General features: G+C 34.9%; 1 protein-coding gene across 1 annotated transcript in view; it reads right to left on the reverse strand.

Annotated features, from left to right (window-relative positions):
• The window catches only part of ANOS1 (anosmin 1), a 119,864-nt gene that overhangs the window by 72,162 nt on the left and 29,861 nt on the right, over window positions 1-17,841 (reverse strand). The gene's annotated exons all lie outside the window — the stretch shown is intronic.

A 17,841-nucleotide genomic window follows, 5' to 3' on the forward strand; every position in this document is an offset into this window, starting at 1 on the left:
ACTCTACAATATCTCACCCTCCATGCCAACTACACACTCTTTGATCTGCATCTTCACAAGAGTTTTAGGCATATGCAACTGTTTTCAGAAATTCTCTTTAAAAAAAGCTCAGAAGTTTCTCAAGTGCTTCTCAGCAACATGAAGAATCCAGTCTGAAGGAGACAGAAAAATAGAAACAGAAATCTTTCCTAAAACTGGTACATTTGTCAAATACTGAAAAGCTTAAAATGGAAGAAATTAAGATATATCACTGGCCAAATGAAAAACAATCAGAGGAAGGGTAGGGGATTGCATTTCGAAAACTCTATCATAAGAAGTAAGATTTTTAAAACTGAAAAAGATAATCACAAGTAGCCAATAAGGCTTAGAATCAAAGTCAACTGACATCAATGATATCTGCATTTACTTCAGCAGGCTTTCAGTGCAGCTATAATTGCTTTAATTGAGTCTTGAAAGATAACTTTTGATCGTATCATACACATCATGATAATAGACAGTGGAAAACTGAGACTATTAATCACAAAAGGACTTTTTTCACCACTCATTTACCATCTCTGTTGTTTGAATGAATTAATTTTTTGTAAGTACTTATCCAAGTTTTCATTTTTTCTTCAGCAGCTTCTAAAGTAAAAGTTTTAAGTTGTTCAACTCTCTTTATGCATTTGTTTACTTGAGGAGAGAAAAAGCTTGCCCTTTAAATAAAAGTTGCAATTCTGTCCTACTATCTCTTTCCAGTGCAATTAGTTTTACATTTTACAGTGAAGGATTAATGGATAATTTTTTACACAGAGGAACACATTTTCAGCATAATGGCAAAATATGAAACATTCAAAACTTTGTTTACTAAACTTCAGCAATTTTAAAGCAATAAATATTGTATGTAAATGTTTGTATTTTATTGTAAAAATGTCTATAAAGTGGTGATTTTTTTTTAATCTTGTGTCCTTATAGTTCTTGTCTATACCTTTCAACGAGTACCTAAATTATTGCACAGGATTTAACAGTGAACTTTGTCTTCTGAAGCTTCCTAACAATATAGAATACACAAATTTCTACAACAACTTTGCAACTGTAGTAGTTTCTAGGCCTTTTTACCAGTTTCAAAAATACTGCGTTTAATTACTAACATTGTTTGTTAAACCTGATAGTAACTTGATTAGCATAACTTCTAGGTGTTGTATTCACAAATTTATTATAAAGAACCGTTCACAGAAAATGTGTCCAGCCCAAACTACAGTTCTTAATTGCTGAAGTAGATCCAAATTAGCATTCACAGGCTGCATTTCCCTAACAACAGGCTTTCAGACTGAAAATAATTTGTAATTCAAAAAGGATTTTGGTCAATAGATTCAGCATACAAAACATGTTTGGCACTCAAAAATTCCAAGACCTGTTGAAAACTTAACTTATAAGTTTACATTTTCTTGTTTCCTGTTATTTTTCTCTGAAATATTATAAAATAGTTGTGTGATTTGATAAAAGTTGGAATTGTTCCCAGACATTCAATTTAGACTAGGTTTATTGATAATATCTGATGAAATCTTAATCTATATTTACAACAGTTCCTTACTTTGACTCCAAATTATGTAACATCATTACAGTTTAATAAACAGGAAAAGATGTTGAGAAAAATAATCTTATATAAATTTGAAACACACCAGCCTCCTCTTCAAAACGTTTGTTTGTACATATGTACAGATTATAAGTATAGCTTCCGCAATATGTTGATTCCAACAACAGATGCGAAAAAAAATTCAGGTTGATACACTGATTAATTATATAGTTGTGTCTAGTACTGAATGTGCATAAATTACATGCAATTACATTTTTATGAGGATTTGTGGTGCATAGCAAGCAATGAGATTTTCAAAAACTTAACAGGACTTTCCTATTGCAAAAATAGAAAGGCACATACACAAGAGTTTATATTTTCTCATGTTTGGTTGTCTTAGAAAGTCTAACATATGTAGAGATATGATGGAAGCAATATTAGTATAGTACTAGTACTTCTGCACTGCACAATACTTCTGTAAAAGTGCTGAAGAAGCTCCTGAAATAGTTCTCAAAGAATTTCAAATGTGATTTCCCCTAGGAAGTCTGTTTATGATTTGGGCAATAGATGACTTCTCTTGATTTGCACTCAAGAAGAGTGAAACAATAGACTTGTCAAGTTACTGTGACAGAAGAGATGCCCACCAGCTTGGCCTTTACCTTAAGTCCTCTCTCCCTCCCTCCTTCCCCCCAAGCCTGATGGCCTCACCCAACATTCCTGCACACCCATCAGCTTCTCCAACTGTATCTGGCTGGTTGGGAGCTTGGTAACAAGATTTATGGGATGCAGGGAATCTGACGTTACACGGCAAGAGAAGGAAATGCATGCCTAGATGCAGACCTGCCTCTGCGTCTGCAGAGACTCTGGATGCTCAGGGAAGAAAGCTGACTCCACGTGGGGAGCAGCACTCCAGAACACTCTGCTCTTCTGTGCCTTTCCCACACAAAATATTTTCCTCTGAAGGGTAGAAGTGCTTCAAATAATTTCCCAATCACATTGAAACAGATTCAAGTATTATCTCAGCCTTGAGAACAAATTAATGCAATGTCCTAGTCTGGGATTTAGGACACAGCAAGAATTTCTCCCTGAAAGCTTGAAGGTGTCACATTGTCACAGCTACCGCGCTTTTAGTGCATCACAAAGCACATAAGTTCAATCTGTATTTTTATTTTGAATTTGTCATATTGCATATTTTTGTTAGGCAGGCAAACTGTTGTTGCATTAATTCTGCCTGTTGAGTGAAAAAATCATGGAAAATCATGTAAAGAAATTTTGAAGTCAATTTTAGTATAAATACCCTGAGACTGAAACAACAATATATTAACTTCACTTCTGATTTTGTGAGTCATACAATATGTTTTGCATATTGTCTTAATTTTAGGAGACATGTCATCTAGAAAAAAGCAAGATCCACAGATCAAAGACTTGGCAGACAACTTTGTAGATTATTTCATTATGTAACCACCCCTCTATGCTAACTCAAAAAGCACAAGAGCTGCTACAGATGGTTTCTGATGTCAATTCTTTCCTCATCATAATTGTAAGACACATTAGAACAATTGACAGCTTAAATAATATCCAGCTAGGCCAGACCTGTTTTGCTTTCAAAGAAAATTAGAAGAATGATCATTATGGGCTTACCCAAATGCTTCCTTCATCGCCCAACCTTGCATATTTGAAAAAGTTAGCTATGATTGTTTCCCACACTCAGCTGACATGCAGAGGATGCTTCAGTATTAAATTATTCAATCTGAACTCTAAATTAGATTTGTCTCAGACTCACTCTGTAGCTCCTTAGTCTCCTACAGCTGATTTAAATATGAACATGAAAGCTAGTTTTTTACTGAAGCTAAGAAAACACAGGAGACCAACATAAAATAGAGCAGAAGTTTTAGTTTCACAGGGAAGAGAAGTAAAGCATTTGATTTCCTCTTAATCTTATTACTGTATCTTTTACATTCTGGGTCACAATAAAGGAAATAAATATTATACATTTCACATCTCCATAATCAACTTCAACCACCATCACTAAAAAGACTGAGATGATTTACACAGCAGCATGTGGCACCTTCAGTCAGGATGACAAGGACTTATATAGAGGTGAAAGAAGGAAAAATACTATGTAGGCCACCCATCTACTAGTCATTTTCTTATTCCATTATGCCAAGTGTTATCAAAAGACATTACACCCATAAACTGCAAGAAGTTCACTGTCTATTGTTAGCCATGTAGGAGTTTACTACAATCAACACAGTCACTGTTCACAACAGACAGGTATATATTATAAATTGAAATTAACTTATCAAATATTATTAATAGGACATCAATTTAAAAGAATCTATTAGAACTGTTGATGGTATATTTAAGAAGAATCAAGCTCTTTATCTATCTAGCTGTAGTGCTGGAAATAGAAAAACAAACTATGGAAGAGTTTTTTCACTCCTATCAGTTTATTATGGTGTCAGTTATCATCCAAAAGAAGGGAAAAAACACAGAATTAATCCAAAATGCAAATCTAGCAAAAAATGAACATATCTTACATTATAACACATGGAATAGTCCATAAATATGCCAGTAAAGCTTCCACTTTGGGAAAGCCATTTATACCATAGTATAATCCTTCACCTACTTAGCACAATAAAACGTCAACTGATACAATTAGAAGAAATTGTAAAAAACATTATTTTCTTGGTAGAAAGTATCATGAGTATTTTTCATTGTTGTGTTATTTTCTACTCTTTCTTTCCTCCTTGTAGTAGACCAGATGCCATGAAATATAATTATAGAATTCAGTGGTGATAATAATCCAAAAAGACACTAGTGACCAGCACCCTACATGCCTGCATGTGTAGCCTAAAAATAACTTTCCTGTCTTATTCTTACTTGGGGAAAAAAAAATATATATAAAACTAAGACTAACATTTGACAAGAAATTAAGCCTTCTTTCCACCACAGCTGCCCTTGGACACTATTCTGTTAATGTGCTGTGTACTCATACTTCTTTTTTTCCTGTCTCTCATTGCTGATTTACATCAATTCATACCAGATTTGAGCTGGGGCAGACTCCTAACAAAGACACTGGACAGTGCAAGCTTCTTATGTTCACTGAAATACTTCATGCTACAATATATTATTCCATGTTACAGATCCGGGGACGTTATAGAATACAGACAGCACAGAACTTGCCAAGACAACTTAAAGTTTATCAGCAATAAGAATGTGCATTTCTCAACTGCAGGTGAATCAAAGGAACCTTACTCCTACCTGAGTTACCTATGAGCTACCCACTATTTAAATAGTATTTAAAATAATTTTCTTTCCCTGGGTGACAGCACAGCATCCCCAAGCCTAAAGTACTACACTCAGATTTTGCTGTGGTGATCCCCATATCTCACCCTCTGTAATCTGTTGTGCACTCTGCAGAACAGAATACTGTACCCTGAGGCAGGTGGATCTTTTGACTTTTTCCAATCAAAATTAGGCTGATTATCAAAAACTGTGCATTTGTCCAGATTAACTTCTTTTGACTGAAACAGGTTAGGATGTGCTCACTGGAGCAGCAGTGAAGAACCAGTAATCATGGGGATAGTGCAGAGTGGAAAGAAATTATAATCAGCTGGGGGACAAAAACCTCTTCAGTCGTACTGTAAGAATCCCAGAAAGCATAATGCACAAACCAGAATCTGCAGTCCAGCTTGAAGGAAAGGTATGTCTGGGGCTAGAAGGAGAATTTACCTGGTTAGCACTGCACTAACCTGACCTCTGAACAATTGCTAAAAGTGAATGCTCACTGTGAGAAAGCCCAGCCAACTGAACTACAAGAATGGTAGAAGAACAGTTGAAAGTAAATTACAAGTTTCAAAGGAGAGGAGAAAAAGTGATTTATTTAATTCTCATCCATGGACTTAAGGCAGCCTCTCACAAGAGAGTGTGAATGTAAATCAAAAAAAAACGAGGACATCATTTAGCAGGGTAGCTAGTGTGCAAATTAACACTGGCATAACTCTTTGCAATTGTAACAATATGGTCATATCACAACTCAGTTTAGAGTAATTTATAATTTTTTTCTGTATTCCTCTTACAACCATGAATTCCAAAAGTGCAATTGATGTCCCCTTGTGAATAAAGTCACCTGCAATTATAAAGTGACCAAATAAGTATCAATCCTAATTGCAATGCTCCTTACTGATGTAGACTGCTAAGAATTAAATTATACTTTCTTGCAGCTCAAAAAACAGCCTGTGCAAACCTAAAATTAGCACATCCCCCTCCTCCAAGGTGTTTTATCCATTCCTTTAAAATATTCACATCAACCTGAATATGAATTAAATGCAGCTTCTCTTACTTTTCCTCTTTTAAACAAAATCTGCATTTCAAAGGAAATAGACTTTTTATGTTGGATAATGAAGAGAGTATCTGCCTACTCTTCCTTTTGTGTTTCACATTTCATATCCCCTCTTTTCAATTTTTCTTCTTAAATCCCTTAATTTGCCTGGTAAGAAATGTGTTGTCCAAATAAGCACATATTATAAACAATCAGAGGGTCTGTTTTCTAATTGGTATAGTACTTCAAGATGATACCTATAGCTACTTCATGGAATAGTTAAAGCTGGAAATGACCTCTGGGAGCATCTAGCCCAACTCCCTCTGCTCAAAGAAGAGTCCACTAGTTGTTTCATATGATAAGAAAAAAGTGTTGCTATTGTATTTGCTTTTATGCTACAGAGGGTCATTCTTTGATTATATTAGGATACTGTATCACTACATGCACAAAAGCTCCATAAGAAATAATTTCCTTGTTTCCCATGCAAATAAAAATTATTCAACAAAAGACTACAGCACTATATATAAAAAAGGTAATTACAGTTACAGATATGCTCAGTCTTCACAGAGTGTCTGTCTCACCATAGAACAGAAACACCAGAACAAAAATAAAGTAAAGATCAATTAAATGAAACTGTCATAAAAAGCCACCAAACGGCTGTGTTTTAAGAGTTGGCCAAGGCCATGATGTGGGAATGCCTCAGTGTGGGTACGCCAGGAACAGATAAATAATGAAACATTAGGCATTTAGTAATTTTTTTCTTTTAATTCTGCCTAACTAGATATATCAGTTACTAACAGATATTTAACCTATTTTATAAATAGCAACAACAACTTTGGTGTCACCCTAGTATTTTAGACAGACTTAATTCTTCAGTAAGATGGAGTTTATAGATGCATAGACATTTTAAAAAGTTTTCTCTCAGAATATCCTTACGATTGTCATTATTTTGGAAGCCTTATTACATTCAAGAGGAAATATGGCCATTTTGAACATATGCTTGACTGGCCATGCTTTATAAAAACATATACTCTAAAACAAAAATGAAAATCAGGATGGCTCACCAACTGGGTTGCAATCAAAAAAAAAAAAAAAAAGAGTTTGAAAATATTGTGTAATGTTAAAGAAACAAGCAGACAAAAACTTCACAGGAACTATTGTATTTACCAAGATGAGCAGTTTGTTTTACTCATTTCAGAAACTCAAAGAAAGGCAAAAGTCCCAAACAATCTTCTCAGTGTGCCATAGGCTATCATCCCCCCTAGTATAAAAGACACATCTTGTGAAATAGCAAAAATAAGAACAGATACAGAGAGAAAAAATTAAATCTGCACTTAGAACCAACTAAAAATCAAAGTTTTCAAACAAAAATTCTTCCCTTCTGAGGAGAAAAGGATGCCTCTACTTATCTGAATGAAATATTGGACTCAGGGAAAGGCAGTTAAATTTTTTCAGGGTAGTGACACTACAGAATGGAAGCTGAAAGATGAGTTGAGATGATGTGTAGGACATCTGCAAGCAGAAAATGCCAAATGTTTGTGCTTCTTTTCTTCCTTTTCACAGCAACTCTAATGATCAAAGGCACATGCTTGTAAATGCTAGCAAAGTCATGACAAAGGTTAAGACTAATCCCCATACTTGAAGAATCAAAAGATTCTCCAAATACACAGCCCTTTAAAATTAGAATTTAAGCAAGTGGAAATTAGAAAGCAGGACAAATTAGCATATTTGACAATTGTGCATTTCTACTCATGCTTGTTCACATAGATAACACAGCAGAAATACAAGGGAAAATGTTCTATCTCACCCAGACACCAGAGACACAAGTTTCAACTTTATGTTATTTGTTAAAAACTCAGATATGGGACAAGACAACCAGACTTGAAATACAAATTCTGTATAAAACCTGATATTTGGTAAAAACATCTACCATAAACCAGTCACAAAGAATGAATTGTATAAGTATGTATTATCCCAGCTGTAGCCTGCAACTTCCAAATAAAAAAATTGTGAGTTTGAAGCCCACGTGCAAAATCTTCAATTGGAATAATGTAATTGCTGGAGGAAGATTTTGTATGACTGCAGTTTCTTGAGTTTCACCAAAATTTTGCCCGGATACAAAGTAAGGAAAGACCCAGGAAATTGCTGCGCTGCATTTGTTTGCTGGGAGGTGGGACCAAGCAAAGGTCTCTGGATTCAGGTCTCAACAAAAGCCTCCTGGGCCAGGTATTGAATGTCACTGCCAATGTCAATTCACTTGCTTCAGTAAGAATAAAAATTACTTATTTGCAAATAAATATCTAAATACATATGTACTGCATTGACTGCATTAGAAATCTCAGGCATTAAATGGAGAAGTTCAGAGCATACAAACTTGTGAAAAAAGCAGGGAAAGTTTCACTGCTTTCAGTAAAAGTCAAGAACTATGGTATCAGAACAGATTTAGATAATTAGCATCTTGAAAACATATCACATTATGATATGTTTTCCTTATCATTGCATTATCAGATCTAGGAATATCTGAAAATTCTGATATTCCACATAAAGGCTGACTAAGGAGGTCAGGCTGGTTCATCTACACTTGGACTAAAACTCTGGGTTGTTTCACAATTTTCTTTCAAACAGATTTCCAACACATTTTTATAATTTCTGTCTCTATAAATCAAGTATCTTGCATGTCCTAATGTTGCTAATGGATTTTTTTGCCCAAGAAAAAAAATAAAAAAAAAAAAAAAAAAAAGAACCTGTTAAGATTCTTCTAAAGAAAAGAATAAATCCACTGAATGTTGTCTCTTAATGTGTTTTCCCTTAAATTAGTGTTAGAGAATGCTGGAGGGGAATAGCGCTGTGTCCCACTCATTCCTTGTTTTTCTTTGTGGGAGCATGCTATTGTACAATAAAAATGTCTTTTCAGTAATTTGTCATCTGCTTTGAAATCATTCCTTTCAATATAACCTTTTGTTAAGATCAAGCAAGAGAACACATCTCTTTCTGCAGAAAGGCACAAATTAAATTTCTAGTACACACTGGGTGGATGAGTTCTACTGCCAAATTGTATTTCATTAACATTAACACAGTTGAAAAATGACGTTTGACTAACTTATATCATACCTTGTATAAAAGTCTGAGTTAGTACATATTATCACGTTGGTACTCTCATGCTTAAACTCAGAACCACAAGCTCCTCCTAAAACTGGTATAATTTGACAAATGTTAAACTTCATACTTTTACAAAATTATTTCTGCCTATTCACTTTGTGTATATATACGTATTGAAGAGGAGAAAGCAAATAGAGCATATTTTGACTTAGAATCTAAAATCATGTCTTCTTTTCACCTACTCCAATGTTCCCTGTGAAGTGGCAGCACTATCATAAACCTTACTTCCAAACAATTTCACATTATTGGAAGTCCTACATAAACAGACACTGCAAGCTTGGACTTTTATGACTGCCCTACCACCCATATTTCACAAGTTTGAAGAAAGTTTAGAAACCTACTTCTTTACAGAAAAATGTTCCTCTGCTTTTAGTGGCCAGATATTTCAACTACTTCTCATGTCCCAGTATGCAGAGACCATGCTGCTAATGCCTACACTTGTGCATATAAATCTCTAATCTGTCAATCCAGTTGCCTATGAATAGTCTATTTAGGTTGGGTTTAAAGCAGTGGGAAGTCGACCTACACGAGAGAGTTCCCTTGTAAAATGACCGGAGGTCAGTGTTATTATCTCTGTGGGCTACCAATGGTGCATTTGTTCCACCCTGTGTATGAGTCATTCATTTATAATAAGCTCCACGGCGCTTTGAAAGCGCTGGGAGGGATGGGTACAGAAGCTTATCTTCTGTCAATTGGCTGAAGCATAAGACGACTCCAAAAAGAGATGTCCTCAGTATTTAACTGCTCAGCTAGAAGATGATTTAACTTTGTTATAAATAAATTAGAGACTTTACACCCAAATCCCAGTAGAAGCATGCTGTAATCCCACTTTCTATTCAGACTGCCACTTAGCCATATACTTCCCTTGCTTTTGAAGTTTTCATTGTTTATAAGTACCTGCTGAAGATGTATAGTCAGTAGCAACTTCCCATTAAAAGCAAAAATAGCTACTAAAGCCAGTTTAAGCAATTAAAGTACAACTACATTATCCAGATGTAATCTAGATCCAATAATTTATCTTTCAAACATAGAATTTAAATAATGCAAATTAAACAAGCTCAGTATTCAACTCAAAATCAGTTACACAAAGATTTAGGTTCTAAATTTCCAGATGCAAAACCCCCATATGGTTTCAACAGAGTAGAACATTTCTCTTTTATAGGCTTCTTGAGGGAGTGAGAGAGGAAGGTGAAAGAAAAACACAATAAAACAAAACCATTTCTGCATTCCTGCAATCACTGACATTTGTGAATGGCTGTGGGATTAATGTAAAAAAATATTGTCCTATTCAACATAGTTGTAAAACATATTTTACACATAGCCATATATATATAATTTAATACAAAATTGTCATTTAAATGTTTTATGCACTCTTCTGATGAGGCACTCTTGTTAGTCTTGGAATTCCTTCCACAATTTAGCTGCTACAGGTTTTTTCCTAACTTACTCCATCTCTCTGAGGTCTCTCCTTAAAAGGCTATCTACCTGTTATCTTTATAAGATGTGGCATGTTTAGAAAGTGAACTATAGAATCAAGGAGAAGTTAGTTAAACCTTTCTTAATACAAGAGACAAAGGTGTCAAGACACATAAATTTCTGTGGCTTTGTCTTGAAAAGATACAGAGCAATACAACTTGTCAGCTTGACAATTCTTCCAGTCTTTGTTTACTGTTCTTGCAACATTCACAGAAAATGAGATCACCAATCAGACAAGGTCAGAATATCATGCTATCCAAATGCTGGATAAAATATAACACTGAGCATGCAAAGTGAATGTCACACATCATTACAGAGAGCTCAGATTACTGTAGGCACACAGTACCATGCTTCAGTAGTAGTTGGATTTAATGCAACATCTACCACTTTGACAGACCACTCCAAAATAACTACATATATAATTCATTTAAATAAAAAATATTTTTATTTCCTTTAATAGCATTATGGAGCCATGAACAAAATGCATAATCATTTTCTGAGTATCCATCTTTTCCACTTTGCAATAAATTTCTAAAACTTATTAATGTCCTTTCCTTGTTAGGGGACGCCTGCTTTCAACTCAAGTACCAAATGTGGAGTCATTTGCAAAGTTGAAACAGTAGAATACAAACAAGGGACAGAAAGGTCAAAACAGGCCTGACATCTTTACAGACATGTCTTCTCACTGACAGATTTCCCAAAACACACTGTGCTTCTTGTTAAGCAAGTGTCACCAGTTTCTTTATTGTCTTCTTCCAAGGTGTTAAACAGCTCTGTACTGTTTGATAACCTGTCATCACCCAACAAATGTTAGCAATAAAGAAAAAATGCACTAGCTTTCCATGACAGCATAATAAAACATACTCAAGAGCTTTTCCCTAAACTCACTGTCTGATAAAAGAAAAATAAAAATTACAACTATATTGAGGGTTTTCAGCCTTTCTCCAGGGGAAAAAACCCAACAAACCAAACAAGAATGTACTTAAAATGTCACGCCAGTCTAACTGATCAATTGAGCTTCTGTGCAAACAAAAAATACACTTGCTACACACACAATTGTTTGAATTGCACTGACCTACCCAGAAAACTGACAACTGTGGGGGTAAAAAAAATTTCAAATTATTACAGTATGGCACTTAGTTTCTTTCTTCCTTCAATTCCATGGTGAACTTATTTTTTTTAAATAAAATTAAAACAACAACTCATTTTTCTAAGAAGAGAAAGGTGTGGTAGGCAGATGGCAGAGGTGCAAAAAGCCTCCACTAGGATCCTGTTGGCAAGGCAGGAATGATCCCTGACATTTGTTGGTAAAGATGCAAGTATGTGATCTGCCTACACTACTATGCTGCCTGTTCATTGCTCTTTCATCACCCTGCTGTGCCCTTTTTTTTTTTTTAACAGAGTACCAAGAATGTATTTTAAAAATTTTATTTAATCTGCCAAAAGTAATCGTTTAAATAGCCATAAAGTGCACTTACAAGTCACTAACCCTTTTAAATCAGGATCACATCTGACAACTTTCCTACCATAGAACCACTAAAAAAGGAGGAAGAAAAGCTGAATTTCTAATTAATTCAATCTTCCCCTATTAGTGATTAAAAGCATCCATGTATATGAATAGTGTTTGTAAATCTGTTTTGCTGTTGCTGTTTTCAGGATAAAATCTTTAAAGTACTGCCTATAGATACACAAATTTCCTTACAATAACTAAATAACTACTTTCAAGTATATTATGAAGTAAATTTGCATAATATTGGACCCCAGGAATAATGAGGACAAATAAGCCTCTCCCTGAAGATGATGATGACCTACTTATTTGCCATTTAAGGAATTAAAGTCCTCAATCTGCAATATTTTCAAACACTTATTAAATTGAGAAAGCATAAAAATCTGATGATTTCCCCTATAGATGGATATTGCTTTGAATGAAGTGCATCTTGTGATTTTTTGCACCACTATTATAATTTAACAAAAAATGTACTTCCACAATAAAGCTACACCAATTTCGTTTTCCTGGTTTCAGTTTATTTAATGGGATGGGTAGAAATTGAAAGGAAAAAGTAAGGGGAGAAAACTACCAGCTAAATATCTTTCTTTAAAAAAAAATAAAAACACTCATTTGTTATTCAAATATGTTATTTAACTATAGATTAATTTTAAATTATTCAGTTATTATACAGAAAGATTTAATTCATCTTTTGAAGAAAACAAGCAATTAAAAGGGGATTATTTTCTGTATCACGGCCCAATCAAAAACATAGGTTACAATTATCATAGGAGTTGTATTTTACACAAACTGAAACATGACTTTGGATGAGGAAACTGTACACCAGGAGAAGCTGAACTCTAAAGAAACACAATACTTCTGTCATGCAGATATCTTCAATGATAAATAGGAAAGGAAAACAGAACACTGAATAATATATGAGCAGAATAGATCAGCAGTGGAATGATGTTTAAGAGTTTCTCTGAAAAAACAACGTTTCTTTAAGAAACATTTGCTGAGCCAGGCTTGCTGAGATAGATTTGGTCGTGTCTTCAATGATTTAAATGGTTACTCATCAGCTCTGTTGTCTCAGTGCTTCTTTACAGATACAAATCCTAATATTTAAAAAATCTCAACCAAAAACCTGCAATTGCCTCCCTTGCTCCTGGCCCTTTAGGAGCTTTAGACCTGCCTCCTGGTGAGTGAATAATGATATATTCAGATATCACTCAACAATATGGTCCAGAACCAAACCAAAGTTAACAAGTGTAGCCAGACTGGGCTCCGCCTGCTGGGTCTGACCATAGCTCCCATGAGCATTCCTGGACCAGGCCAAGGATGTTTGGTGCTCTGCATTGTGTTCTCAGGCCAAACTGAAAAAATTCCACATCTGGGAAAAGGGCACATGAGAATACATATAATGTTAAAGCCTAATTTAACTGGACAAAAGTTGAGAAAAAATTATGAAGTGGTAACTACCATTTAACCAATATTTTGTTGTTTACTAGGGCTAACAAGGTGGCCATATTTATGTAAAAGAAAAATTAAGTCTATTTCCCGCCTGAGGGTGCTCAAAGTTCAGTGAGCAGCAATGCAGCTAAATGTTTACTATAAACCAAAAAAATGAAAATATTTCATTCTTTATATGAAAATACTTCAAAATTTGATTCTTCATTCCTACCTCTGAAAAATTTCTACTGTTTTTAGAGCGTGCAGTTCAAATCCCAAGTGCTGTAACTCAGTTTTCTTTTCCTGTTCACACCCTGATTTATTGTGGATTTTGAAATTTAATGGATTTTAGATATAACAATATCACGCCTATGGGAAAAATAAACATAGTCAGCTGTATTCTTTATTCAAAGTCAGGGGCTGGAAACTCCAACATTCTTTGGAATGGGTTCTTTGGAACCCATGGGTTTTACAACTTAAAGCAAACAGAATATTAGATATATTGGGGAAAAGGTCCTTGTTTATAACTCAGTCTTCTGGTTCACACTTCACAGGAAAAAAATTCCTTTACATATTTAAACAGAGCAATCCTCTAATTTCTACTTCCACATCTTCCATATGGATTAAATGCATATGTCAGCATTCAATAAATATGGCTATGAATTTCCCTTTCACTTTACACCCCAAGTAACTGGTCACTCATTTAAAATGAGGATGCAAACCAATTGTAAATTAGACTGCAGGAAGTTTCCTTTAGAACCATTGCAGACTTAGAAAGTTCATGGTATCAGAAAAAAGGCCCAAATATTTTCCTGTCACTATCTCCATATTGGGACTTTTATCTGTACAGTTACATGCTGTACAGAGAAAAGTGTACACTGTGCACTTAAATTCTTCAAGCCATGAAACAGCTAAAAATATTTGATATTACTAAGATCAGAATGTATGCTTGTAATCCATATAGCAGATGTGAATATTATGGAAGAACTGTCAGAACTAATTACCTTTCTGGTCCGTTCACCTGAGACTATACCCTGAATTGACTTTAGGCAGAACTTTTTAGGGAAACTCAGTAAGAAGATCTACTTAAAATTCATAGCACAAAACCAGCTCTTTAACACTGCACCCTTTCAGCAGCATTTTTGTCTGTTGTGCACAGAGAGTTATTCTAATATACAGCCAGTGCTAAATGGCAATTAACTCTTCAGCATCTGATTAAATATCAAAGTGTTACAAAATAAAACCTGCAATTTCTGTTTAAGGACAGACCATGCCTATGTGCTCAGACAGCTTTCCAATTCTTTGCAGGCACTCAAAAGTAGAAAAGAGTCATCGCTCTCACTTCCAGCTTAATGCTTTCCTTACACTTCAATGAATATGTGGAGAAAAGGGCACTTGCATCCCTGCCTGCCTCAAAAGATAGTTGCCTCCCTCTCAGCACAGTAACTCCATCTACCTAAGCACACTTTTATATCTCCTTCAATATTAGAGTAATGGAGAAACTCCAAGGTAGGTCACTTGAAAAAGCACAATCTTAACTTTTAGATGGGTATAAAGCTTGTTGAAAGTCAGTATTCCTTACTTCAGTGGGTTTTGAATAATGCCCTGGGTCTAGTCAAGCACAACTCTTTTTGAAGTCACAGTTAAGATGCAGACATATGTCCCTTTCCAATGGCTTGAATGTATTTTATTACTACATTAAAGGTCAATGCAAGTACATTTTGTCTTTGTCACTTAACTAGAGCTGTATTTGATCTAACTCTGCAATTGTCTCCCACAAGAGGAGAAAAGGACCATACTTTTGAACAGACTATCACAGCCTGTTTTGCACTACAAATTAATCAGGTTAATGGAATGTAGTAAGATAAAACTAAGATTCTTGTCTGCAAATTTATAAATTTTGTACAGATTCTCTGACTTGTTTAAGCTATTAACATTTCCTAATAGCAAATCAGGCAGCTGAGCTTTGGGAGTTAAGAATGTATTTGGGAAATCAAGATCTCAAATACATTTTCATGTCACATATTTCCCTCTGCATATAGCATGCAAAGTTAGTGAAAGATGAGAAAAAAATACGTACAAGATTTCAGTGAAATGAGTGGTGAGAGACCTGGTAAAACTGAAGATTTTGGAAGATAAATCTGTTACTTGTTTTCAAGAAGATTTACTGCTAATTCTCCTTAATCTCAGTAGTAGTGTCTGTCTTTACTGTCTGACCAGTGTTACTCCAATGATAATTATCCTTCTGCTAGATGTTACTTAATCATCTGCTTTTTAGATGACAAAAATTTACAGTTGATTAGACTGAATAGCTGCATTGGTATTTCAAAAGTTTCTAAGAAGGGATTATTTTTGTGCTCAAATACCTCTAAATAAAGGATTCTGCAGTCTGAATGACCTTGGATTTTGAAGAGTGTTCACTGAAGCAGATAAAGCTAAGTTAAAGAAGCATTTAGTGCTTCAGCATGCCAGCTTCAATAATATATGTTGTGTTTATATGTGAACACCCCCATGGACACATTTCTCCCTTTAGCTGTAGTGTATGTCTCTATTTACCACAGCATATGCAGATTTAAAGTCTAAAGCTAGCCCTTGCTTTTCTGAGAACAGACCTGAGACTGCTATGCTATTAATCTCAAAGCCAGTGTTGGCACAATTCAGTCATTAATGACAATTTTGTGTCTTTTCTCTGTGAAAGAGGGTTACTTAATCTTCAGCTGGTAATGCTCAGCATTGGCTCGGTTTGCTCAGTATTCAGGAGTTCTATTTTCAAACAGCACAGCAATCAGAGTTGATTATCTCCTTAGAACAGATACAACTGGCCAAAAGAACAAGCTCCAAAGAACCAAATTTTTCTGTAAAGCCATAATGAAGATCAATGAGAACATCAGCATTCCTTATCAACAAAACCTGGGCTATAGGGACATAAAACCAATCTGATCCTTTCCTCCCTATCCCTCATAAGTACTCAGGCAGTTGTAATAATCTTTTAAAAAGGGAAAGAAGAAACTTGATTCTAACCACTTTTACTAGAGACAGAAAGTTATCAGCAGCATCATTCAGAGTCAAGACCAAGCAAAACACCTTCCATAAAGTCATGAGGTCTGTTCTTCCAATACAAAAAAATTTAAGATGCACCAAACAGCAAGCAGCAAGAGCTGAGAAGCCAAAACTAGTGTTCTGAAAAGGATGTATCCTTTAGGTTGCACAGTATCACACAAAAACAAGTAAAAGGGCTTAAGTTTTTTGGTTTTTTTTTTTTTTCTCTAGCAGTACGTTATTCCAGACCTGCAGGTTTACTTATCTATTGAGAATCCAGCTGGTAACACACATGTTAGACTGGAAAGATGACTGATGTGATCCAATATAGCAACTGCAAAGATTATGAACTTACTTCGTGTTCACTTATTTCATGTTCTAACACAACTGTTTTTTTCAATGGCCCAAAATATAAAACTTGATATTTACAAATACAAGCAATACATTACAGAGTACTGCAAATGTTGTTTGGATTTCTGTTCTGTTTATTTGCCAGTTCTCAAGGCCCTTAGGAACAAAGGGATTCCTGCAATCACAACACACTTATACACTAATGCTTTAAACACAAACACTGAAACACAAAGCTCCTTCTTTATTTTGCCAAAAACAAATATCTAGAAACTTCTGTCACCCTATTTATTAGCTAGTTGAACTTTAATCATCTAACCACTATGGTTCTCTCAGTATCCTTTTTATAGATAAATATTAAAAAAAAATCAAATAATCCATGAGAATGCAAACAGTAAGTATCACATCTTATTTCTTATATGCTCATTACTTTTTATCTATTTAGCAGAACAATAATCTGATCAATTCTTATGAACTCCAATTCTATTAAATGGCTTTACCTTAGATTTTACTAGATGAAAGAAAAAACAATCTGTCTAGCTGATCAAGAAATAAATTTTTATTCATCCCATCTTTTTAGAGAAAAAAGCATTATCTCACTCTTTTATGGGTGTCACTTAAATCACAGTACCACTATTCCTGCTAACCTTTACAAAGCTTTCCCTATCCTGCTCTAGCTTTATTGTGTAAATAACAGTGGCTCAACACACTTTCCAGCAGAGATGTGGGTTTCCTGGCTAAGAAACCTAGAATGTTTCAGCTACTTCAGGCTAATGATCTCTCAAATGCACACTAATATGTTTGATAGAAGTCTCTCAGCATGTGTGCACAGAATGCTTAACATAAGAATAACACTACTGTGGGCAGGGCAAATCGCTGACACCATTTCAGACTGAGTTAGATGCTGGAGGCACAAATTAAAACTGTGAGCTTTCATTTCAGTGGGCTTTGACAGATGGAAGACTGCATCAAATCTCTAATTGTTTAAACCATTAACTCATCTTTCCA

This window comes from Lonchura striata, chromosome 1, assembly GCF_050655825.1.
Source record: "Lonchura striata isolate lonStrDom1 chromosome 1, ASM5065582v1, whole genome shotgun sequence".
NCBI lineage: Eukaryota > Metazoa > Chordata > Aves > Passeriformes > Estrildidae > Lonchura > Lonchura striata.